At 39.5% G+C, this 27,282-nt stretch overlaps 1 long non-coding RNA gene across 1 annotated transcript in view; it reads left to right on the forward strand.

Annotated features, from left to right (window-relative positions):
* The first annotated feature begins 4,652 nt into the window (after positions 1 to 4,652).
* Positions 4,653 to 27,282, forward strand: part of LOC122487760 — a 248,354-nt gene continuing 225,724 nt past the window's right edge. The window contains exon 1 of the long non-coding RNA XR_006298462.1: positions 4,653 to 4,810. This is a non-coding gene — a long non-coding RNA (uncharacterized LOC122487760). The remainder of the gene's footprint in view (positions 4,811 to 27,282) is intronic.

The following is a 27,282-nucleotide window of genomic DNA, read 5'->3' on the forward strand; positions in this document are numbered from 1 at the left end:
CCTAAATCTTGTTCTTTATGGTGTATTATTGGAGACTGAAAAGTCAACATCTTGATGCTCTGGAGAGCACTTTTGTACTGAAATTCTAATACCAGTAAAAAAAAAAAAATGATAAAACAGCTCACTGATTGCTGCCTTTTATGGAAGAAAAATATGAAGAAGTTAAACAGCCCCAAGAAAATATTTAATCTTTTAAATCTGTTTTAATCCAATCAAGTTAAAACTATAAAACATCTTTTAAAAAGATATTATAGTTTAAATTGCATTACTCTGCCTTGAATTGAGTAAATACTAGTGTTAGGGGACCTTGTACTGTTCTCAATTATATGTTAGAGAAATACTTCTCCACCACCATGGACTTCAAGATGTTGCCACCCAACATCAGGCCATCTGATTTACTTTGGCCAATGTAAATGAAACTGACTTGTGCTTTTTTTGTTGTTGTTTGTTTTGAGCAAAATATTAAGATCCTTTATGACATTCTGCTATTTCTCATTTCTTTTTTCTCTCTGCCATCTGAATTGGATGTCCTAAGATGTGTCAGTTCTGTTGTTCTTACCCGATACTTGATTGAGATGTGAAGCAGAGACACAGCCAAACTGAAGCTAGTATGTAATGTGACTAAGAAATAATTATTTTTTGTTATAAACCTTTGAGATTGGGGACTGTCTGTTACCAACTAGGATAAGCTGACTAATACAGGCCAATATTCTGAAATGGTAGAAATAAAAGTTCTAATGTCCCCTTGCCATTTCTTTGCTTGGATACCTGATTTCTATAAGGATTATAGGATTCTTTGATTATTTCCATGGATTCATCCTCTGTTGATTTCATAATTTTGATATCAATGAAATATGACTGGGAAGTGTCGAGGGCTGTTTATTGAAAAATCCCAAAGGAGACACGAATGCATGAGGGAAAGAATTTAGCTTTGATAATGAATGATATTTGAACATTTACAGTGGCTTTATAAACAATAAGCTGTTGGTAAGACTTTACAAGAACAAATTAGACAAGAGCCTCTTCTACCTTTCTATAATACTCAAAACAGTTCCTCCCCTAGACAAGGCATGTGGTGGGCAATCAAGGATAGAGGTGAAAATGGCACATTTCATGATTACTCACAGAGTATTTACTTCCAAGCCCCATGATACAGGCCTCTGTTGGTTTAGAGGTCTGAGTACCCAAGGAAGGAATGCTTCCACCAGGACATCCAACAATAGCTCCACTGAATTGGAGCTAAGGCAGCTGCCCAGATGTTTTGGATAAGCAGGCAGATGCCATTGGATAAGCAGGCAAAAAATAAACTGGAACTGGCTAGAATAATTGCTCTTGATTATGAAAGAAAACTATTTTCTGGATATACAGTGGGGGCAGGGAATGTTATGTTGAATCTCCTATGGTACCCTTTGGTACAGGGTATCTTGCAATGAAAGTTATGAGAAGATGATAGCATTTTAACATAGGCAGGACTATCCAGAGCTCAGTCCTTTAGGAAGGATGGTGTGATTCAGTCTACTAAGAGAGGAACCCCAACCACCTGATGTGCTTACTAAGTACAATGAACATGGAATGAATACTGAGGGTAGAAGGCATAAAGATCAATCACGGATATGTGCACAAACTCAAAAGTGTGGATAATGATGCCTACTCATATTTTCTTCCTTATCATATATTTTTAAAATAATTGTCCATTTTCTCCCTCTCCTATTCTTTATTATATAGAATGTATTGGTTAAATTTATAGGTTAGCTTACTGGATTCAGAATTTACAGACAAAGTCATGACAGATTAGAGGAGAAAGGTCTGTCACCCCAAGATCCTGGACTTGAAGCAGATGCAGTAATTGATAAGAGGCGAGGATAATAAGATAATAAGAGGCGATTGTTTTTGAGGTGAGGATAATGTGCTTTTGTTTGTACAATGGAGAGTTGGGTTATGTTGACTTGCCCATTTTGTTGTTTATGGTGGTAGTGTAGTTGTACTCTGCAAGTTTGAATATGGAAGAAAGAGTGGATGTAATTTGGTACGTGTCATGTTTTCGTCTCAAGTGATTTGCCTGTCATTCCTATTTTGGCAATTTCCACGTTAGGAGTCCGCCTTCTTCTCCAAGGAAGAATCTCTTCCTTCTCTACCTGAGATCTACATGTGGGCATAGGTTCTGACACCAGGTATACTCAAATAAGACTTTGTTATAGACGGGAATGATGTAAAGGATCAGTCACCACCTAGAATCCATGCTTTGGAGGTAGTAGTTGCACCTGTGTTCTATTCTAGGGGTGCAGTAACCGCTGAGCATCCAGCATGCAGCGCACGGTGTCATCAGTGCATACCGCTTGCTTTGTGTTTGGCCACAGGGAACACTAAGTTTTAGGGAGCTGTCCTTGGATCCAAGCCTGATTCTCTAGCTCTACTATACCAAGCTATCTAATATCTGTTAATAAATTCGCTTTTTGCAAAACTAACTCAAGTGGATTCTGTTTGCAACAAATAATAACACTTTCCAAAATTGTAGAGGTACCCTGTCCCCTACCTCTCAAACAAGATGTTCTTCAGCATGTCAAATAGGAGCGGTTTATGTGTTTCATTCACGTAGCTCTGTTTACTAGACCTCAGCAGAGTAGCTGTTTATTTGATATAGTGTGGAAGTTTTGCTAATCACGAAATAGTTAAATGCCTTTTACATCTTTCAGGACTTTTGTGCCTTTCTGTGCTCATCACTTAAATAATTTTTTCATTTATTAAATATATATTGAGATTCTTCTATGTGCTAATCACTGTAATAGGTGCTATAACTATAGCAGTGCCTGATACAGACAAGGTCTCTGTGCTTATACAGTTGAAAATCAAATGAGAGAGCCACTTGGGGCAACTGGCTGGCTCAGTCAGAGGAGCATGTAACTCTTGATATTGGGGTCATGAGGTCAAGCCCCACATTGGGTGTAGAGATTACTTAAATGAATAAAAAAAAACCCTAAAATATAAGTAAGCCAGTAAGTAATGAAGCTGATTAAAAATGTGATAAGTGCTTTCAAGAAAATAAGCCAAGCGATGCAGTAGAATAAAACTGCAGATGGATGAGACATCAACTTATCAAATATATTTTGAGATTCTACTATGTGTGATCGATGAGACCATCAACTACAAAGGATGGTCGTAGAAGGCAGCTAGCGGACATGTAAAGTTAAACTTTTACATTTTACATTAATAAATCTGCTGTTCCCATTCTCACCAAATGAGGCACTAAAATGGAAATGCTAATTCACAAACAAATCTTGGTCTAATTTTCTTTAAAAACAAAGTGTTTTTGCCATATGATATAATCTCCCAAAAAGCACAGCCTTCAGTACCAATGAAAATAGCCCAGCAGGTACATAGAAATACAGAAGCCCATGTTTCATTAAGTGACTCAGTTCTTTTCAGCTATGGCTTTCAAGTTAATAATACCTAGATTCAGATGAAATCACTAAGCTTTTCTTGTAGATTCCCAAGTACATAGGAGTCCATCCTATTCTATGGGTGTGACTGCCTCAGACACTGACCACATTCTATGTTCCATGGCCTATGCTAAATACAAGGAAAATAAAGGCCAAGCCTGACCATGCAGATACCAAATTCAGTTTCCACCTGCATCAAGTGTGTGATTATTGTTGTGGAAAAGATACCTATCCTTAAAAGCCTTGATGGAAAGCCCTGGAGAATTTCTCAAGAACCTGTATAATTAGTATATTACAATAGCAGTTGATTTCTATCTTGTTCTCACATTCAGAAACCCATATCCAAATTCACATTCAAAGTCTTAGCTTATTTATGCCTCTCTTTTCTTCACCTTCCACATCTGGTACATCAGCAAGTTCTGTTGACTCCACCTGAGGGTCATGTGGAACTCTACCACTGCCACCTGCTCTGCCACCATCACCTCCCAGGTCTCTGTCATTTTTCTGTGGTCACTGGTGTACTGGTGAATGTTTAACAGCCACCTCTGGAGGCTGGAGAAGCCCTGCTCTGTAGCCTTTGTTGTTCTGCAGTATAAATACTCCCGCTGTGGCCAGTTTTAAGCTACCTACATGAGTCCCACTGAACGTGAAGTTGGGAAGAGAGGCACAGTGGCACCTGCATTTCCCCACTACAGATAAAAAGATACACATCCCTTCAATGTCATAGATAATGGTTAAATGGAGTAAAATAGTTAGGAAGCAATGACTTTTCATTATTTATGAGCTTTGCTTTCAATATAATTTATTTAATTGTGAGTATATACCATTTGATTTTTACATAATGGTTGTGTTTAACAAGAGGTTCACAAAATTGCTAGAAATTTGAGTCAGTTCTTTGGCTTCAGCACACCATGACTTCCTGTCTCAGGCTCCTACAGCCAGTGATTGCCCCCCCCCAACCCCCGCCACCTCCCCACCCACACGAAGATGAAAATTTCAACTTTTCACCAATGACCTTCAAGGCCCTTCAAGGTCTAGCTCTTCTTATCTTTCCAACCTTACTTCCTCAACACTCGTCCCTTTGCTTAATCCTCTGCAACCACATTGACCTTTCTGCTGTGTCCTCAGACACCCCAAGAGCAGCTCTTCCTTAAGAATTTTGCACTCATTAGTCACTCTCCCTGGAATGCTTTTTTTTCAGAGATTCACGGGGGTTGCTCACATTATTCAAGTCTCTCGCTACTCTGTAGAAGAGTCAGCCTTCTCCATCAGCACATTCTCTTGCATCTCCTGCTTTGTTCTCCTCATTGGACTATCACTGTCTGGAACTTAATATCTATTCGTTGGCTCCCTGGTTATTGTCCTACTAGAAGGTAAGTCTTATGAGGCTTCTTTTTCATTCAATTCTGTGTCCCTGGGGCCTGGAACAGCACCTTGTCCCAGGAGGGCACCAAGCCTGCACATTGTGTAACACGGGGTGAGGAAGGGGGGGAGGGGTCTCATTCCTATGGTGTACTTTATAGGTGGTGTCCTTCTGTAGAGTGCCCTTCATCTAGGATAAATCAGTGTTCAAAACACCTTCTGTGAATGAGTGCTCTCGGCCAGGCAATGCACTAGAACTACTTGTATTTTGAGCTGTAACACTTCAAACAGTGTGCCAGAGCCTCACGTGCCTCCCTAGGTTGGAAAGGATAAAAGAATCTTCAAGATCAAAAATCACAAGACTGAGAATAATGGTTTGTTGTCTCAAAAGTCTCACTCCCAGGCATATTTTCATGATAATTGCCTTATAAACTTCTGAGTCCTAGAAGCTCTGACAGTGCCTGCCCAGCTCCTGAAATTTGATTGGATAGACACTGAAGCTCTCTCTGATTCTGGCTTTGAGCCTTTTGGCTTCAGGACTAGAGCTCCCTTGCTGGCTCACTCGTTCTCTCTCTATCCGTCTGTCTCTCTCCCTCCCTCTCTCCCTGTCTCCTCCTCTCTCCTTTTTCCATCCCTGAGATGAGCCACACATGCCTAAATCCCCAAGATTTTTCTTACTGTGCCTTTGGCAGTTGCTTCCTGTGTCCTGGTTGTAAATGGATGTTTCATTTCTCTTTCCATTCATAGCTCTTTGGCTCTCTTCAATGTTCTTTCTAGAACCCGCACCCCACTTTGCTCCAGCTGTTGTCCTCTTCCATGTTATGGATCTCTGGGTAGGGATTTCCTTATGCCCTACTCACATCTGCCCTCTCCTGGCAGCTATGATGTCATTCATGTGAACCTGACTTTTAATTTAAATATTGACTGGGTCTCCAGGTGTTGTGCTGTATGTAATGGGCAACATGTTTGCAGTTTCTGGCTTTGAGGAGTTTGATGGGGGATACAGAGAAAATACCCACAGAGCAGACAAGTCAGTGTTTTCTCCAATGGAGTGTGTGAACTTCCAGGGCCTCCTAAAACGATCCATTGGGATGCTTGAAGAAAATGTCAGAACCTGTCTAATTCTATTTCATTCTTTTAATTTCGGTGTTTGTGTGTACCAAGGCATCTCTATTGATTAGGATGTGTTATCAGAAGAGTTTGAAGACCCCTGTGCTGGATAACAATCCTACTTATACTTTAGGACTATGAATCATTTTTATTGCTACTGCCTGAGCAGTCATCAAATTCTTCATGCCCTTTCAACTGTGGAGTTCTAACTAGACACAGTTTAATCAAGGTACAGCAAGGGCTGAACAGTGCGGGATCACTGTATCACATCGCGTATGTGATCTTTGCAGAGATAGTAACTCCTTGCGAAAAATCCACTGTATTTTAAAAGTCTGCAAATGTTATCTTTGTATTGCTTCCAAGTGAAATGATATGCGATATCACTGAATCAGTTAAAATGTGCTTCCTTTGAATCATACTTAAAATAATTTTGATATTGTACATTCTAAATGTTAACTTGTCACAAATCACATTTCTTAAGCATTTTTTCTTTTGTGCCGGGTTGTTGTTTGTCAACTTAGTATCATCCCTATCTCTTGCCAGGAGAGTTCTGATTTAGATTTTGCCAGTCAGAAGAATTTGACATTTGGAAGGGGAAATAAGAGGAAAAGCCAAAATTCCCCCGGTAATGGCAGTGGACAGAAGTGGGGACCGTTGGCAGGCCTGAAGTTGTCAGACTTCTGGGTAAACTACCTAAGGCTTTGGGGGGCAGGTGGCTGAGATGACAATAGCTTCCCTGTTATTCCAGGGATTCCTGCAATTCCTTACATTCTTGCTCCTCTGGATTTCCTGAAAGCCAGTTGAAGTTTTTGCCTGATCTTCATGTTTCCTACCCTTCCAAAAATTGTGTAGGTTTCTAATTTCTTAAATGAAATCCCCACCTACTTGAAATGTCTCCTGTGGTTTTCATTTTCTTAACTGAACCCTGATTCATAGACTAGTTCTGGGATTGCATCCGAAAGAATAAAACAAGGATAAAAGGATTCTTTGTGTTTCATGAGTGAAACAACTCAACATTTTAGAGATATCAATTGACTCCCAAATATATAATTTCATTGAAATTTCAGTCAAAATTCCAGTAGAGGTTTTCTGGAGGTAACAAAGTAGAAAGCTGAAATATATAGATATCGGGATGTTCGATTTTGTTCTCTGCTCTTGTTGCTTTAGTCTATTTGCAAGTACCACTTTTTTTTTCACGCAGACTTTGTAAAACCTTGTAAGTTTTTCTTCCGTGGCATTGCCTTTGTAGACCTTTGTTCTTCCTTATATATTTTGGAAACCTTATCAGGTCCCTCGCCTTCTCTTCCATTCCCTCCTAAAACACTATAATATGCATATATTACACATAAATATTAATATATACAAACTTGGCATAGAATAGTAGACACTTACTAAAATAGTGGAGACAGTATGGGGTCTCACATCAAGTACAGAAATAATCTTCAGTGGATTAAAGACTTAAATATAAAAGAAGAAAATGATAAAGGACAAAAACAATGTAATAGAATCTTTAAGTCCTCTGAATAAGAGATGTTTTTCTCAAAAAACCTAAAAGAACCCGGTGCCTGGGTGGCTCAGTCAGTTAAGCGTCTGACTTAGGCTCAGGTCATGATCTCATGGTGTGTGAGTTTGAGCCCTGCGTCAGGCTCTGTGCTGACAGCTCAGAGCCTGCAGCCTGCTTTGGATTCTGTGTCTCCCTCTCTGTCCCTCTCCCGCCTGTACTCTGTCTCTCTCTCAAAATAAACATTAAAAAAAAAAATAAAAAATAAAAGCACAAAATTCGACTATTTCAAAATTCAAGATTTAAGTTTAATGAAAAAGGCACCTACTTAGGAACACATCGTGATAGAACCTCACCCAGGTCCCCAAGGAGATGGTGTTCATTACAGTGTGGTTTTGGTCACAGGGGAGTAGTTGCCACACAGGGGCCACCATTGCACAACAAGATGAGTAAAACGTGGTGGATATATCCTGAGAATATTAAGCCGTAGTTAAAAGCGAGGAGATTAATGTATATGTAGAAACATGGATAAACCTTAAAAACATCCTGGCAAGTGAAAAATATAACAGAATATGATTTAGCCCAACACTATTGTAGAATCAGGCTAACTCTGACTCATTTTTTTTTTAACATGTACCCCGTATGTCAATTTTAATATGGAATTCATTCAGGTGCCTGAGTAAACCAAATCCAATTGCCTACTTTTGTCAAAGCATTAAGAATAAATTCTGCTGCTGGATTTTAAACATTAAGTATACCACTAGGTCTTGGCATAGTGCATTGCACAGAACAGGCCATTAGTAATAAACACTGGTGTGAGCTGGTCCTACCCTGAATTATCATAAGATTTAGACCAGAATGAGTGCTAGCTCTTACTCTATAAAGACACAATTGGTAACTCATGTCGCTTCCACAGGTGTGGCATTGGCTGAGTTCCCAAAAGGTGCCAGAAATGTGTGAGATTCAAGATAGTTGAAGGGCATTTTTCATTTTTGTGGAGTTATTAATCCTCCAGTTGAGGAGCTGACAAACTAGTGCATTCAGCGCAGACCCCGCCTGCAGCCTCTTTTCACAAGACTGTGAGCTTAGGATGGTTTTTACATTTTGAATAGTTGTCACACACGGACCTCAATAATATTCTTGATTGTGCCTCTTGGCCTGCAAAACCTAAAGTGTTTATTATCTGAACTTACAGAAGATATTTACGAGCCCTTGCTGTGTGGCTCATCCACTCATTGGGTAAATATTTACTGATACCTATGGTGTGCCAAGTGCTGTTGGAGGCGAAAGTGGAACAGCGAACAAAAGAGACCAAACATCCTTGTTTCATGGAGCTTAAATCCTAGGGGAGGGAGACTGATAATGAAAGTCAAAATAGGGAGTGTCAGAGCAGTGCCACAGGAGCAATAAAACAGGGGAGGGGAACAGGGAAGGTGAGAATGACATGATTATGGAAGCATGGTGTTATTCCTTTATTTTAAAGTTTGTTTACTTGAGAGAGAGAGAGAGAGAGAGAGAGAGAGAGAGAGAGAGAGAACGTGAGTAGAGGAGGAGCAGAGAGGGAGAGAGAGAATCCCAAGCAGGCACCATGGTGTCAGGGCAGAGCCCAATGTAGGGCTCAACCTCACAAACCATGAGATCGTGACCTGAGCCGAAATTAAGAGCTGGACACTTAACCAACTTAGCCACCCAGGCGCCCCTGAAAGCATGGCATTAATTAGGAAATATTACAATATATAGCTTTGACTAAATGCTTTATATTATTTGTTGATACAACATAAGCAGTTTTCTTTTTTTAATTTTTTTTTTTTACATTTTATTTTTGAGAGAGAGAGAGAGAGAGAGAGACAGAGCACAAGTGGGGGAGGGGCAGAGAGCAAGGGAGACACAGAATCTGAAGCAGGCTCCAGGCTCCAGGCTCTGAGCTGTCAGTACAGAGCCCAACGTAGGGCTTGGACTCACAAACTGTGAGATCATGACCTGAGCTGAAGTTGGATGCTTAACCAACAGCCACCCAGGCACTCCAACATAAGCACTTTTCTGAGTCTTTGGGTGGTGTTCTCACTTTCGTGAGACTCCACTACAATAAATTTATGAGGGTACACTTACCTCTCTGGCCTTGCCTGGCCTTTGCAACATCTCCTTCTCATTCTGAAACTTCTTGTTATTGACCAGTCTTTGTCTATTTTTTTCTTCAACTCACAGATAGACATTGGTGCTTATCAAAACTGCTTTTGGTGAATCTTTCCTGTTCTCACCTCCTTTTCCTTAAAACAATGTTGTTTATTACAAAAACAAAATATAGCAGGGAAGTTAAACAACACCCAAAACTGTGATGAACTTCAGTGAACATTTTGGAATATAACCTTAGAAATAGTTTTTTATAAGTAACACACACACACACACACACACACACACACACACACACATACACATATCATGTAACTAAAGTGATATGAAGATGAAAAGAGGGGTTTTTTTCTTTTGTTTTTGCTTTATTTCTTTGTAAGCCAGGAAATGTAGAGGTAGGAAATTACTGGCATTAGTTCAGTGGCTGAAAGATTTCAAGGCAAGTTCTCTGTGTGTCTTTGGACCTTTTCCTCCACATAATCTCAAAGTAGCTGCTGTAGTTCATCCATTTTATACACAGCCTAGACAGGAGGGAGGAAAAAGGGGAAAGGAAACTATATTGGTTTCTTTTTTTTTTTTTTAAGTTTTACCTTGTTTATTTTTGAGACAGTGTGAGCAGGGGAGGGGCAGAGGGAGAGAGAGAGAATCCCAAACTGTCTCCGCACTGTCAGTGCGGAGCCTGACTCAGGGCTTGATCCCACGAACCGCAAGACCGTGACCTGAGCTGAAATCAAGAGTTGTACACTTAGCCAACTGAACCACCCAGGTGCCCCAACTATACTGATTTCTTATTGCTGCTTTAACAAATTACCACAGACTTAGAGACTTAAAACACAAATTTATAATCTTACACTTTTGGAAGTCAGAAGCCTGAAATCACTTACAGCGTGCTAAAACCAAGGTGCTCACATGGCTGCATTCCTTTTGGAGGCTCTCAGGAGAATCCATTCCTTGCCTTTTCCAGTTTCTAGGGGCTTTTATATTCCTTGACTCATAGCCCCTTCCTTCATCTTCAAGCCAATGGCCTAGCTCTTCAAAACTTTATCTCTGATCCCTGCTTCTTTTATCACATCTTCCCTAACTCTGAGCCTCCTGTCTCCCTAAGAACATTTATGATTATGTTGAACCTTCCTGGATCATCCAGGGTAATCTCCCCATCTCAAGAGCCTTAACTTAATCACACCTGTAAGATCCCTTTTGTTGTGTAGGGTAACATGGTCATAGATTCCAGGGATAAGGATGTGGATATCTTGTCAGAGGGCATTATTCTGCCACTCACAGAAACCAATTAGAATAGGTAATATTTCTGTCAAGAAAACAGAAAATTCCCGGAAGTTGCTATCAGACTTGGGCTGATAACTTGTTGCTCAAAGCTATAGCATGTGGCCAATCTTCAGTGACAGCTTTGATGGACTCCAAGGGGAGCCCTGTCAGAATTTCTCTGAATTTGCCCATAATGACCTGACTGTTATACTCCCAGTTGATCAGTCCCTGCATGTGGGTTACCCCAGGAAGTGTGTGACCTTGGGCAAGACAATGCTCCACAACTTTGACACTTCCTGAAATAACTGACAGCTGGAGGCAGTCTGCAGACAGCATTCCCAGGTCTGGGGCAATATACCTGTCCCTGAAGGGGGATCCGGACAGTGTATCATGGTGTTGTGGCAGTCATGATTTACAAGCTGAAGTAGGTCTCTAGGTATTGCTGTGGGAAACTGTCCACACGTAACATGATGTAAATACAACAGTGAAGAATGTGAGGTTTTAAAACAATGAGGTGACAAGCATGGGACCCAGGAAGGCTAACCTCCTGTTTTATCCCTGCCACTTATTCCCACTTTTAAGTTCACGAAGGAGCGAAAACCTCAAGGAACAAACATAAATCTCGCATAAGATACCACTCCTTTACCACTACTCTTGATCAGTCTTGTAATGAAGAGCTTTCTGGTAAACTGGGCTGGATTATGAGGTTTATATCCAAGATTAGGTGGGGTCTCTCCTCAGAAGCCTCAATCTTATCACCTGTGATCCAAATGACAAACTTTGGAGCACATAAATCAGAGAAAAGAAAGCAAGACTTTGGATGCACTCCAAAGTCCAGCCTTAAGGTCACCACACCTAAAGAAAAGTAGCACAAAGAGGGTGTCTAGAGAGAGAGAGAGAACCATGTGCATGACCTTTGACTTTGACATTGACCTCATCAGTGTCACAGAATTAGGCCCATTCAGGTTAGTATTCCTGTCTCCCAGAGAAGCTGAGTAGAAGAAAAGTTAGATCAGTATATACAGTATTACCTCTTTTGTGGGTAGTTTGTGTATGTAAATGTATCATGCCTAGAACAAAAATCTGGAAGAATACATACCAAACATTTAAAAATGGATTTTTCTGTGGCCTATGGTCATAGCTGGAATAAAGATCAAATCAGATAAGGCTCCTAAAAGATCATTGGAATCAACCAGAAACATGGCAGCAGTTAATTGCATTTTCCACACAGAACTCATTAAGTAGAGAGATGTCTCACGATGACTGATGTCCATCCTACCTGTTGGAATAGTATCCTTGGGAATAAAACAATGAATACCATAAACAGATTTCACTTTCACCAAGCCACTCCTGTCAAGAAAGAGACTATATGTTAAGGATTATCAGGACATAGGAGGCCTATCATGGCCTACCTGGGCACTTGTATGTCCTGGTGTTGCATGGATGAAATAATGACAAGGTTTCCTTTATCATCTGTGTACTCTTTTATGTTGCTTGAACACTTTACAGAAAACAAGTAGAATTTTTATATTCTGTCAAAACCAAAGTTATTTTCCTGTGGGAGGCAAAATCACACAATAAAATGTTATGGATTCTCATGTGGAAAGTAGAGTTAAGAAAAGCATGTGCTACAGAGGAGGCCTGCTAGGGCAGATGTGTTTGCTGAGGGAACTCCTAGGTTGACTCACATGACAGGGTGCTGTGTCATGTTTTGCACAGCACCACCCCACACATCACCCTACCTGCATCGACAAACCCTGTATCTTGTTAATTTGTTTGGCATCACCCACTAAAGCCTTCACTGCTGGGCTTCAGGGTCCTACAGTTGTGATTGTATTACAACACAGGCCTCTTGAAGGTCCCCAAATCCCTTTAGTTCCTTTGACCATGCCAACTCCCTAGGCAATACCCTTGATTGAAATAGTCAAACAAAGCACGGAGACAGGCTGTGGGGGCCCGGGAGATTGTGAGCTACCAGAACTTCCAGGTTCTAATTTGCCTGTGTACCAGCTGAACCATGCTCCTTTTCTGGTGGTCTGCCCTGCCCGGACCTCCACTTACCCTCACTAGGCAATAAGAGGAGGATGTGATTTTAATACTAGGGTACACATTGGTGCCAATCTTAGTGAAGACAGGCCTTCACATTGATAACCATGGCCTGGTAACTGCCTAGGGTGCTCTCAGGATTAAGTTCTTTTCCTTTCCAAAAACACATGGGCCTTTAATCCTTGAATATTCTAAAAATGGCAGATTATTTACTGAGATATTGCTTGTGTTTTGTTCTGACTAGTGTAGAAGAAGAAAAGAATATAATGTCTTCTCTTTTCATCCCAGCTCACTCTCTCCGTTACACCACCAAACCAAAGGGCAATGCAGACTTCCAACCCTGAAGAGCAGAAACTGTCCTTACCCTCAGGGTGAAATTAAGAAGCTTTTGTTTTCAAAGAACTGGCTCTAGGAAGAAAGGAGTGTCTTTTCTTGAGTTCTGAGGTGGGAGTAAAAACACCTGGACAGTGTTGAGAGCTTAGAGGAGACCAGAAAGGGTCTTGTGTGGGTGGGTGGGGTGATCCTTGGGTAGCATCAGTGACCTCCATCCTGAACTCCTCCCAGCATACTGGGAAATGGCACAGTGGCCTTCCCCAAACATTTTGATCTGTGTAAACTCAGAAACTTTCGCATGAATCTAGAGGGAGGAGGGAAGCCACAGTAATGACTGACATGGAATTTCCTAAAAGCCTAATGAAATGGGGCCTCAGAGCAGACAAAATTGAATCAGGGAAATGGAAGACATGTGAGAAACTTTACACCCTAGGATGTGCAGCAAAAGTTTCTCACGTGTCTTCTGTTTTCCTAATGTGTGTTATATAAAGTTAAGTCATTCTCTTTGTGATATCAGTGATCTTAGGGAACTGAGAAAACAGAATTTTTACTCAGCTTTATACTTTTCCATCTTTTATTTTTCCCTTCAAAATCTTTTTCTTTGGGATATGTTATATATGAGAGGCTTGGGAGAAAAATTAGTTTTTTAAGAAAAAAATACTGCCAAACGGGGTGCTTGAGTGGCTTAGTTGGTGAAGCTCCCAACTCTTGATCTTGGCTCAGGTCATGATCTCACAGGTGGTGGGATTGAGCCTGGAGTTGGGCTCTGTGTTAACAGCACAGAGTCTACTTGGGATTCTCTGTCTCTCTCTCTCTCTCTCTCTCTCTCTCTCTCTCTCCCCCTTCCCCACTTGCATTCATACTATCTCAAAATAAACAAACAATAAAAAAAATACAGCTATTAATGTGCTATCTGCTTATATGTCCTGAGCTCCTTGTAAAAACCACTGAGTGACAGGATAAGACTGTAAATCCTGGCAAGAGGAAGTCAATTGATGAAACTATACCATGTGCCTACTATTACTACTATAGCTACTCCTATTAAAGGAAAGAAAAGGACTGGGACATCTGCGTGACTCAGTCAGTTAAGCATCCGACTTGATCTCACAGTCATGAGTTCAAGCCCCACACTGGGGCCAGCAGTGGGCATGAAGCCTAATTTAGAAAAAAAAAAAAAGATAACAACCAAAAAACCAAAGAATAGAAAAGTTTTGATGCCAAGCAGAGAATCTGATTTGGCAGGCAAGCTAAACTCTGAGGAATGAGGTTCTCAAGAGAAGTGGGCAGGTCTTTCAAAGCTAAGACATCAGGAACCATGTCTATTTCACATTAAGGAAAGAGTCTTTGAATGTCAGTGATAAGCAGGTGGCCCCCAGGCTTGTCAATGAAGCAGTGTTGAGCTTCTAGCGGTGGCTACTGCTGCCTGGATGGAGCGTCCACTGCACAGTAGAGTTCCCAGCTGTCTGCTCCTAAATCAGGCCAGACAGCCACGTCAGGGGTTAGGCTACTCCTCCATAGCATTGTTACTAGCACAACCACCGCCTCTTGGTTGTTGGGCTATATCTTTCATCAGGACACTTTCATATATGTTAATCTTGTTTGAGCTGAGGGAGGCAGAGTACCTGTGCTCTCAGTTTACAGATTAAGAAGCAGAAGCTTATGAACATCCAGTAACTTTACTAGGTAAAGAGTGTTCATGAGTAAGGGAAGAACGAAGAGGGTCAACGATGACTGAGCAGGGCTGAACATCAGGGATGATGGCTGAATTGTGTCTGTTCATTAAGAACTTCAGACCACACACAATGGGAAAAGTATACATCCCGGAGATTTCCATACTGAATTATGTAGTTATCATCATCTACCTTAGAAGCAGTAGAAATACTTTCTTTGGAGTAATTCATTTTTTACATAACAAAAAGCTTAAAAGCTTAAAAAACTTTTTTATTATAAAATTAAACACTTAGAAAGTATAGATGTCTGCACAAACATTAATCCTTTTGCAGAAAACTTAGAAAATATAGGGGGAAAATGGAGAAAAAGGTACCCACAATTCAAAGGGAAACAATAACATTTCCAGGGTTTTTTCTACATATATGTATGTGAGTATGTGTGCACAAATGGGATGACATTACATAGGCATTTTATGTCATATCTTTTTAATTTAACATGGTGTCCTAGTATGGCACCTGTTTTTCTCTGGTAGGGCTGCCATAACAAAATACCATAGACTGGGGGTGGCTTAAACAGAAATCTATTTTCTCACTGTTGTGGAGGCTAGAGGTCCAAGATCAAATTTTCGGTGGAGTTAACTCTTACTGAGGGCTGTGGGGGAGAATCTGTTCCATGCCTCTCTCCCTGCTTTTGGTGGTTTGCCAGCAATATTTGTTGTTCCTAAGCTTATGGAAATATAACTCCAATCTTCCCATGGTTATCTCCCTCTGTGCAAATTTTCCTTTTTTTATATGGACACCAGTCATTGGATTAGGGGTCCACTCTATTCCACTATAACGACATCTTAACCGTCTTAACATTTGCAACAACCCTGCTTCCAAATAATATCACATTCTGCGATCCTGGCGATTTAGACTTCAACATATGAATTTGGGGAGGATACACTTCAACCCATATAGCATGAGAGCATCCTTGAAACTTTCATTTATATTGGAAATAAAACATTTCATTATGCAAACACAGCAGTATTTATTTAGCCAATCCTCTATTGTTTAACATTTGACTTTTTTTTTTCCTATTTACTTAATGCTGCTGTGAACCTTTTCATGATTCATAATGAAGTCCCTCCCATATCAACAAGAATGAGTCCATCGTGGCATTGCAATGAAAACTTAATGGCCAAAACTCTGGAGAAATACAACTAAGAAAACCTACTCTCAGTCTAGCTCATTTGCATATATATAGAAGCAACTGTGTCTAAACCAGTGGTCTCTGAAGTTGAGTGCAATAAAACAATATTTAGGGATATGGAAAATACATTGAAATTACTATTTCAATATTCTAGTAGACTAATTCAGTGTCTGTTTTTGTCTTATAATGCTCATAATGTAAAACTAGGGTAGCATCTACATATAATTTATAAATAAGTATATTATAGATTGTGGGAAATTCTCAAAAATCTTTCCCAGATAAGGATTATGAAATGAAAATAATTCACTATCCTTGAATGTTTATCCAAGGACATTTCCCCTACAATTCCTGATGTTTCAGCTGTGAATCACAAGCCAGAACTTAGTAACCTACACACTTGACAGATCATTACCTCTGATTCTAGCTTTTGGTATCCATTCTGACTGTGACCCCAACCCCTTGATTCTTCTCCCCATGGCCTTGCCTTGGTTTCTAGCCTGGGTTCAGAGATAAACAAGTAAATAAATAAATAAGTGATGGGTACCTATGTGGCTCAGTCACTTAAGAATCCGACTCTTAGTTTTGACTCAGGTCATCATGTCACAGTTTGGTGAGTTTGATCCCCACATCAGGTTCTGTGCTGACAGTGTGGAGCCTGCTTGGGATTCTCTGTCTCCCTCTCTCTCTGCCCCTCCCCCACTCATGCTGTCTCTGTCTCTCTCAAAATAAATAAATGAACTTAAATAAACACACCCATACATACATTCATACGTGACTGATGATCCTGCAGAACAGATAGGGAAGTTCAGAGGTGTGGAAGGCTGACAGATCACTGCCCTCTTGAGACCCATTTGGTTTCCCATAAGTATCTTCAAAATGAAGAAAGAGGACCCACTTCAGATCATCTCAAAGCCTGCCCTAAATGGTTTGATACTTCCTGTTTATCCTCCCAGATATTTGCCACTTAGTCACATGGGTCCACCAAGCAGACAGACCCCCAACTGCTGACAGTCGGGAATAAATATTTTTCTGGTTTCTCTTTCTGCTTGTACAGTTAGAAAGTGTAGCTACCTGCATTCCATTATAAGGTCTGGCTCTACCAGGAACAGTGTTCAGTGTTCAAAATCTGAGTCTTTTTTTTTTTTTAACAAAGAGCCTGAAAAGATGCAAAAGAGAATGGATAGAAACTCACCTACCTGACTGCTGGAAACCAAACTTGTTTGTCAGTCTTTTTGAGCTAGCAAAAAAGCAAATTTTAAATACCAAGTTGCAAAACAAGATGGAATTAGCTTGAATTTTTAATGCAGATTTATATTCAGGAGTTACTTCTGGCCAAACCCTTTGCTCACTGTCTCATTTGTCATGTTGGAATTCCTTTGGCTTACTGTTCCATATGGTTTTGGGGTCAAGCCAATGGTAAGCCATCAATATTTTGGGTTCCATCACTTTTGTTTCTGCTTATTTACTGAAGCAAAAAAAAATGTGATCTTTTTGTAAAACAGAGCTTAGAAGCAGGCTTTAGTCTACAAGTCTATATAGAAGTTGTTTAGGGATAAGAATACATTTTCTTCTAGATTGCTAGTCTGAACTAAAAAAAGGATTTGTGCTCAAACTTTAGTGTGCAGAAGATTTATGTAGTGGTATTTGTTAAAAAAAAAAATTCCTCAACCCCACCCAGAGATGTATGGGCTCAGAAGTTCTGTAGGGGTCAGGGTGCTGTGGATCTACATTTGCAAATAAAATCCCCACGTTATACAGACGCATTGAAAAGGATATTAAAAAGGCAGTTCAGCCCACAGTGGACTGAAATACCAGAGATTTTAGAGGAAAAAATAGTAAAATAAAAGCTCTGTGTTGAGAGAAAATATTTAGAACAGATTTACAAAACATACCTAGAATGGTGTACAATGAAAAGCAGATTTATTTAGAGTAGGATCAAGAGGTGCTGATTTCTCCTATCAACAAATATCACTTGAGACCCTACCCTGAGACAGGCACTAATTTAAATAGAAGGACACCGTGGTTTGACACAATTCCTCTCAAAGTTTATAGTCAGTGGAGGAGGCAGATGTTAATCAAATTACCTCACTAAATGAATAAATAATCACAAATTGAGGTAAGTGCTAAGAAGAAAAAGTATAACATTCCCTAAAAGTGTATGATAAAGAAACCTGAGTTACACAAGGTTAGGGGTGGGCAGTGGGGGGAAATATTCCTGAAGAGGTGATACTTGGACTGAGATCTGAATAAAGGTGTCTTGTTAATGTGTGATTGGTGGACTGAGGCAGGTGTCTGGGGCCGAGGGGGATTGAGTGCACAGAAGTCTAAAGAGGAGGAGGTGCTTTTCTGGCTGAGAAACAGGAAGAGGGCCAGTGTGGCTGGAGCACAGAAGTTGAAGTGGCAGATGGCAGAAAAGACTAGGAAGGAATCAAGATCACAGCAGACTCTCGTGCAATGATGTTGATCTTTAGCTTAAAATCATAAGTGTGTGTGTGTGTGTGTGTGTGTGTGTGTGTGTGTGTGTGTGTTTAATCACTGGATTGCAGGGTGGCCAGAGTAGACGTAGATAAAGTTTGGAAGTTTTTGCGGTGCTGTGAATGAGATTTAATGGCTGCTTGGCCTAGGATAGAAAAGTGGAAATGATGAGAAGAAAACAGAGATAGTTTGGAGGTTGTTGATGGATTGGCTGTGGGTAGTGGGCATCACAGAACATGTCTTGGGCTTCTGGCTTGTGCAATTGGATGAATGCATAAGCTTATGACCATAGTTAAAATAAAAAATAGTGGATGCAGAGCCTGGGTGGCTCAAATGGTTGAGCGATTGAGCATCCAACTCTTGATTTTGGCTCAGGTCATGATCCCAAGGTTGTGGGATTGAACCCCACGTTGGGCTCTGTGATGAGTGTGGAGCCTGCTTAAGATTCTCTCTCCATCTCTCTCTGCCCCTCTCTCTCTCTCTAATAAAATAATACATATGTGCTCTCGCTCTCTCTATCTCTCTAATAAAATAATATTAATAATTAAAAAAATAAATAGTAGAAAGGACCAGGTACTGGGGGGAAGATCATGAGTCTGTTCTTAGACATGTGGAGTTTGTGATATCAAAATGGAGCATTTTAGGCATGCCAATGGAAAGAAAACATCCAGAAAAACTCACTGGAGTAGTTTGAACTGAAGGTACAAATGAAGGTCATCAGTGTCTAAATTGTTACTGAAGCTTCAGGCATAAGTAATATGGCAGGACAAGAATTTAGAGTGAAGTGAGACACGGTTCTGGGACAAATCCTTGGGAATCTTCATTATTTATATCAAGTAGAGAAGGATGACCTGATACATCTGCAAAAGAGGGACCAGAGAGGTGTAAAAAGCCAGGAGATTGTGGTGTCATGGAAGATGTGGGAAGAAAGAATAGTTTCAAGAAAGAAGTAGGAGTCCTCACTGTTGACTACTGCTGTCTGGTCAAGGATGATAAGGAATGAAAAGGGTTTCCTGATAGATGAAAGTGGACATCATTGGTGGACCTTGAAAGAGCTGTTTTGGAGGTATTGATGGGAAAAGAAGCCACACTGAAGTGTCTTGGGAAGTGAGCAAATGTGAGAAAATGAAATAGTTTCATAGACTCTTACTGGACTCTCTAATGGTTAACAGCACTAGTGTTTGTTGCCTAATTTCTCTTTAAATTGTGTTGTTTATCTTTCCTTTGCTGTCTCAATACTAGTACTTCCATTTTAATCAGCCACCATTAGACTTGTTTATTAACTTTCAAAGAGAATAATTAGGCTTAAAAAAAATCTGGAAAAGAAGATAAAAAAATTTCCCTAAAAGACTGGACAAGAGTTACAAGAAAAAGAAAAAGATTAAAAGGGGTTCACCAAGATATGTCTACAGATAGTAATAAAAATAAAAATAATAGGGCAATACATGAGAGAAGTCTTAGGACACTCTTATTATGTGCCAGGCACTTGATAAAGCCTTTAAATATAATAATTTATTCAATAATCACAGCACTAGGAGTTATTCTCATTCTGTAGATTGAAGCAGTTGGAGCATGGAGAGTTTGAATTAATTGTCCAAGGTCATCTAGATAAATAGTGGTTGAGCTGAAGTATAAACACTGTGTCTTGAATCTTCAGTCTTCATAACTAAATGAATATGAGTTTGCCAGGTAGAAGTGACTTCAGAATGGTAGAAAATACAGACAAAGCAGGGGACCTGACATGGGCTGAATCCCACTGAAATGAAATGAATGGTAGCAGGGGAGAGATATAAGCAAATGTCTAGCCGGAGTACGAACCACCAGTCCCTCCTCCTGCAGACACTCTAGCCTTTGCTAGTGATTTTCTTAGAGGCCCTTCCCCCATCAGGCTTTTAAGGGCAAGGATGGAAATATTCACATCCCTCATCATACTCAGTACTCTTTGTATGGTAGCTCCGCACTACTATAAGCTAAGACCTCAGCTTTGAGATCTTAATATCAAGTGGTGGGACGATGGGGAAAAAATCCCACTTGATAACATGTCCCAAAGTATTTTTCTCTTTTGGCACAATGTCTAACATTCATTAATTGTAGCTATTTTCATAATGTTTATTGTTGTAACCTTACGACTGATAAGAGGGCACACATAGTTTTGAGGACATTCTTCTTGATGGGCAACTTAACCATATCTGAGGGATTTTTTTTTTTTTTGGCTTCTCTGGCACTACACTTTAAGAAGGGCTTAGAGCATGTTCAGGTGAAGGTAAATGAATTCATAGTTTTGTCATAAGAAAAATGATGGAGGGAATTAAGGATGAGAAAGGAAGAAAAGGAATACTAACAGAAACTTCAAGAAGATATACTTTATCTTAATACAAATAAGTAATTTCTAACAAAGCCTTTGAAAGTTTTGTAACACACTGCTTTACTGAGTAATGGGTTTCTAAACCTTGGAGGTGGTCAACATGGCTGAGTGCATACTTGATAAGTGATAGATACGTTGTAGACAAATGATGGATTCATAAGTTGTAGAGAGTAAGCATTTGGAAGATGCCTGTTAAAACAGGGACTCAAACATATCTATTCAATAGATGAATAAATTAATGGAGCTGGAAGCTGTATCCAAGAGAGCCTATGATCCCATATAGTTCTTCAGATCATGGGAAATCAGAGTCATATTTCAGTGACAAGGGATGGTTTTGGATCCAGATGAGGCACTGCCCAAAGGGATAGGCCACAGAGGGGACACTGGGCTTGGGTTTGATACTGTGGCCAGGGAAGTATGAGGTATGATGGTGAGGACAGTGGTTACAGCCAACTGATCAGCTTCTGTTTCCTCTTGAGTCACTCCAAGCTCTTGGTTCGTAATTACTATAAAAATATCGGGACAATACATCTTTATCTACAAGAAAAATCACCATCAAAGGACAAGCAACAGGGAATGAATCTCAGGTGAGCAGCTACCAGGGAAGGAAAGTACACATTCTGGCAGGCAAATCAGCATTATATTAAAACTAAGCATATTAACTCTGATAACTACCTTGGAAGGATTTTTCTAAAATTTTTAATGAAGAAATAAGAATCAAAATAGAGATTTGACATTGGCTGTTCCACCTGTGACAGTCACCTTAATGTCTTTCAGCTTTTCTCTACGGCTACCTTCTGTTCTAAATGATTCTAGGACTCTACAAGAATTTATAAATTCTGATGTTGCTGATTAAAAGTAGTTTTACAAAAGTCTTGTTGATAAAAGTGTGGTGGCTACTGAGTAAACAATTGTCCTGACTTGTCAAAATATGTCAGCACAACTTGCTATAATAGTATGTTTTGAACTGCAAAGCTGGTGGGTCAACTCTCAACACATTAAATCGGTTCCTTTTTCTTCCCATGCATTTTCTCCAACATTAAATTGTCATGGTGACAGAATAGCAGCATTGCCAAATGCTGGAAAAATGGCAGGAAAAAAAATATAAGCCACATGCAATAAAGCAAACCATGGAAACAGTTCAACTCCAGATATCCAGAGCTGACATTCAGATGGGACAAGTCAGTCTATATTCTTGTGGCCTTGGCTACAATAAATGTATCTCTTTTTTTTTGCTTCAAGATCAAGAGTGAGGAGATAAAGAATTAAGCAAAGAAGGTTATTGTGGTTTGTAATTCTAAACAGGAAATAAGAACAGCTCTCAAACAAGTGCAAAAATGAAATTAAATGGAAGTCAGGATAAAGATCTCCTTTGCTTTCTGTAGAATTTGCCCTGAGACCTGAGGTAACCTTTACGAATTTGAGTCCGTCTTATTGTTCAATTCTGACCCAGTCTTCCAGGCAGGTGTCCTTTTCTACTTCTCCTTCATCTCTCATTCCACCTGCTTCTGGGTTATTCCTGGCTATCTACGTTTGCTTTTCAGAAAGCAAAAATGAGGTAAGAAGGTTAGAACTGGAAAAACTTGTAAGATCGCATAGCCCAACTTCTTCATTTTATCCATGAGAAAAATAATGATGCTCATAAAACTTCAGTGGTTATCCCTGCCCACACAGGAAGCTAGTGGCATCACTGTGGGTAAACAGCTAACACTTGTTGCAACAAGATCATATTTTAAGTACTTTAAAAGCATTAGGTAATTTAATCCTCTCAACAATCTTATGAAGTAGATACTAGTATCTTGATTATTTTACAGATAACAAGAGTTTGTGTTACTTGCTTCTGGTAAAAGCCAGGAAGTAGCCAGGCAAAAACTCAAACACAGGTATCTATGATAAAGTCATGGGGTTTTGGAGGAAAATAAATTTATGTTGCAATACTTGCATTGACACTCAGTAGCTTTGACTTGGGTGATTTACTACATCTCTCAAGCCTCAGTTCCCTCATCTGTAAAAGAGGGTGATGTGGGATGGTTGTAAAGATTAAATGAAATTTTATATGTCTTAGCATAATGCCTGGCTTTTAGTAAAGGCTTGGTAAACAGTAGCTATCATTACTATTATATCACTTTATTTTTTATATCTCGGTCCTCTGGGTCTATCTAGGGGTTTCCACTAAACTGCTTATCTTATTATCAAATATCATCCGAACATTTCTACGAGTATAATGCGTAGGAAGTCTGGAGCCATGTTTTTCAGCATTGAAGCTGCATTTGGGTAAAAGTGATTTAAAAAATTTTAGTTGTCTTTTTTTGTTCTTTAGTTTTTGAGCATCATTAAGGGTATATGTAGTTTCCAGACTTCTTAAACTCACTTTATTCCTCTTTTATTCTACCCATACCTGAAAGTAGCTCCTCTTAGTGACTGTCTCCCCAATGTGTCCTTCCCCTCCATGTTCCCTAAATGTGTAAAAATACAGTTATATTGTATCACTCACGGCCACCATAGGCAAAAATGTAAATATATGATCATCAAATTTCAGAGTCTACAGTTTCCTTAAAAATCATGTCATCCAGTCATTGTTGGGTGAGGATGTGAGTTGAGATATGTAGATGAGTATTTATGCTTTTAAGTTCTCCAAATAATAAGCATCATTCCACCATGACAGCATGATTTGTCCCACATGCAAATTTTTTTTACCTTCTGTGAAATAGGTAGTAATTCTGTGTCCACCAGTCCCATAAACAACTGTCTACATTTAGAAATGTTACCCAGTTATTGATCTACAGGAAATAACAGTTGACTCAACTGAATGTGGAGTTCTAGGTTATAAAAAAGTGTCCGGCAAGGTAAGGTAGATTAAAAGCAACATTTTTTCTAGTATCAGTTGTCCTAAAATTTAGGTGACTCACTATCCCTGTAGATTCTGAATCTCATGAAGGTTGTAACTGTATCCAAAACTATTCCAAAAATACAGAAGGCTCTGTTATGGGCGCTCCTTGCTAAGGTTATGAAAGAAGCTGGTTTATGAGCTTGGAAGTAGAGAGCACCTGGGTGGCTCAGTAGGTTAGGTGTCTAACTAGAACTTCGGTCATGATCTCCCAGTTTGTGAGTTCAAGCCCTGCATTTGGTACTGTGCTAACAGCGTGGAGCCTGGAGCCTGACCCTCTCTCTGCTCCTCCCCCTCACACTCTGTCTCTGTCTCTCTCTCTCTCAAAAATAAATAAAATCTAAAAAAAATTTTAAGAGCTTGGAAGTAGAGGTAAATGTGGATGTGTGTAGGAGGAGAACGATGCTGAAAAACACCCGGCAAGTGACTTTAGATTTTAAATTTCAAGAGGCTAGGGTTAACTTTTTATGCAGCACTACTCTAATATCCCTTGCAACTCTATAACTGGATTATCTTGATAATTGATTACTTTATGTTTCTTTTGGTATCCAAAAGAGTTGGTTAGTGGAGCCAAGCACTCTTTATCTCTGGTTTAAATAGAGAAAACCACAGTAATATGGAATCGATAGCACGTAATAGTTTGTCTTCCCAGATATTAAAACTCAAATTTATTTATTTATTCATTCATTCATTCACTTATTCATCCATCCATCCATCCATCCAACAGATATTTGTGGAACACACACTATGATCCACAAAGAATTGACCAGGTTTTACAAGACTGACTTATACCAGTCAAACAAGGTAATCTTCATTTATTTTAAAAGAGGAATAGTCTTTTCTAATAATCAGAATGCTTGGGCATACCTGCCCTGAGACCCAAATTTGTCAGAAGATTGCTTTGATAATGCAGAATTAGAATAATTACTGTCATCTGTTTTGTTTGTTTTATCTCTCTCTAGAATAGTCTGAAACATATACATCTCTGCTATAGCAGCAATGATTACATTCAATTAATAGCCATTCTATGAAACTTAGTAAATGTTATAAGCCTAACACTGTATGAGGTACTGAAAAAAAAAAGTCCACCATTTATTGAGTACTTACTGTATACTACCCAGTTTTACAGACCCAGCAATTTATGTGTAGAGAAGCTATGTAAATCACCCAAGATTACATAAGTTTCCTTACCTGTTCCTTCTACAGCTTGGTAATGTCTGATAGCCTTACTCTCTTTAATGACTCTCCTCACCTACTAGCATCAATCCTGAGATATCAGTGAATTGCCAACTAGTCACTAACACTTAACATCCATCACAAGGCTTTTATGCTCTCCACTTTCCCAGATTAAAGACTTGAAACTAAAGACAAATAGAGCTGGGTTTGATACAACATAAGGCTGATATTACAGATTGAGCACAAGTAGGCCTTGGTGTTTATGTCCTGTTTCACAGTGGCAGTGAATTTGCAATGAATTAGCCAGCCTTTCTTTCTGTCTTCCTCCTCCTCCTCTCTCTTCTTTTCTCTCCTTTCTTTCTCCAGAAGCAGATGTTTGTGAGACGGTTGCGAAAGATTATACTTAGAGGTATGGCCTGGGAAAAGAAGGTTTTCCTATGTGTTGGGCTTTATAGAACACTATGACTTCCTTAGCAAGCTACCCTTCTTAAAAATGGTAAATGACTGAACATGAAACTGTTCTGTGTTCAGAGCTAGGAGAGTCTTTGGAAGTGGGCCAGATGACAGCAAGTCTGGGGAGGAGAGCATCACAGGCTAGGTTGTTGTGAGACTGGACTTTCCTAATGAGCAGGTAGAACTGGCCCATGTGTGAAATATATAGATCCTATTGACCTGGGCAAATAAAAGCACAAGATTGACTGACATGGGGGACTTAAGAGGGTGAGAACATAGGAAATTAAATGTAAGGTGGGAAAAGTATAAATTAATACAATCAGATTACAAAAATTATTTTTAGGGGCACTTGGCTGGCTCAGTCAGTAGAACATACAACCCTTGATCTTGGGGTTGTGAATTTAAGCCCCACATCAGGGGTAGAGATTCCTTTAAAAAAATCAGTTTTAACATTTACATGTGAGGATATTCTACAATTAACAAGAATAATGTAAAATGATATTAACTTTCTTGTTAAAATATTGGTAAGAAAAAGGTTGCAAAAGTATAGAGTATATGACTACAAGATATAAGAAAAAAATATATATGGAGAAGGCTGGTGGTAACATGTTATTGGTGGTTTTCACTGGGTGATGATATTATGGATGACTTTTAATTTCTTCTTTGTGCATATTTATATTTTCTAGAATACAGTTATGTTATTTGTATTTTTAAAAATGTTTTTAAACAGTAGGACCTGAAAAGTAAGAATTTTGTCAGTGATTCTATACTAAAAGCAGAAAGCAGTTTATAGCTGTTAAAATTTGGCCACTAAAGACATGGGTTATTTTGGTCTCATGACAGATGTTTATAGAACAGGATGTCCCAGCCTCTTATAAGTCAGACCAGCTGACTTTGTACTTTGCACACTGTAGTCTGCTGTGGACATGAAGAAAATCAAAGCTGAAAAGGAATTTAATTTATCATGATGATGAAGAAGTGCAGTGTACCTGGAAAATGGACGTTGTGAGAGATTCTAGTCTCTAGATAGTGGGGAAGTCAGAGAAGATGCCAAGAAGTTGTTGACAACCATATCATACCATACCCTTGCCTACTCTTCCCTAGTTTTGACAGAAGTGGAGGAATTAAATTCCTTTTCAATTTCTCCGAGGCCTTTGACTACTCCTGGTCCCTTGTTCCATCAGCCAAAGTAGAGCATTTTGATGAGGATTCTTTTCCAGCCATTAACAATGAAAAAACATTGATTTTAATTACTCCCTTTTCCAATGGTCACCATTGACCCTTGCCCATCTCTATGTCATCACAAAGCTCCCCCTCAGTTCTGACCACTTTGAATTCTATCTTCACACCTTTGCAAGGGCTCAGTAACTTCTGTCAGTGTCTCCCTTGGAGTATACATTGCATCAATTTCCTCACTGCACCAGTTCAGACCATTGAAACCATTACTGCCTCTCCCTTTATCCTTTGCTTTCTTGCCTCATTCCCACTTACCCCATTCTCCATTCTTATGCTAAAGTTTTGTTTTAAAAACAAATGCTCATGCCACTCAGCGCCCCCCCCACCACCACCAATATCTAATACCTTATGGTTCTCTATGGGATAATCCAAATTCCTATGTATGACCTCACGTTGTATTCCCCATCTCTTTATCCACACTACTCCTTCCTCAGAGGCTAATCCCTGTGAATTCCAGGTTCAGCCCAAATAGGTTTGTCTGGTCCTAAAGGAACATGCTCTCTTTCTCTAAGCTTTTGCTTATGCTGTTCCCTTTGCCTGGAATAACCCCTTGTCTTTCTTAGACTAAAAAAATGCTTTTGATCTTTAAGCCTCAGCTCAGTTGTTACTTCCCCCTGGAAATCATAAATATAGTCACCAAATTTAT

This window comes from Prionailurus bengalensis, chromosome A2 (genome assembly GCF_016509475.1).
Source record: "Prionailurus bengalensis isolate Pbe53 chromosome A2, Fcat_Pben_1.1_paternal_pri, whole genome shotgun sequence".
Taxonomy (NCBI): domain Eukaryota; kingdom Metazoa; phylum Chordata; class Mammalia; order Carnivora; family Felidae; genus Prionailurus; species Prionailurus bengalensis.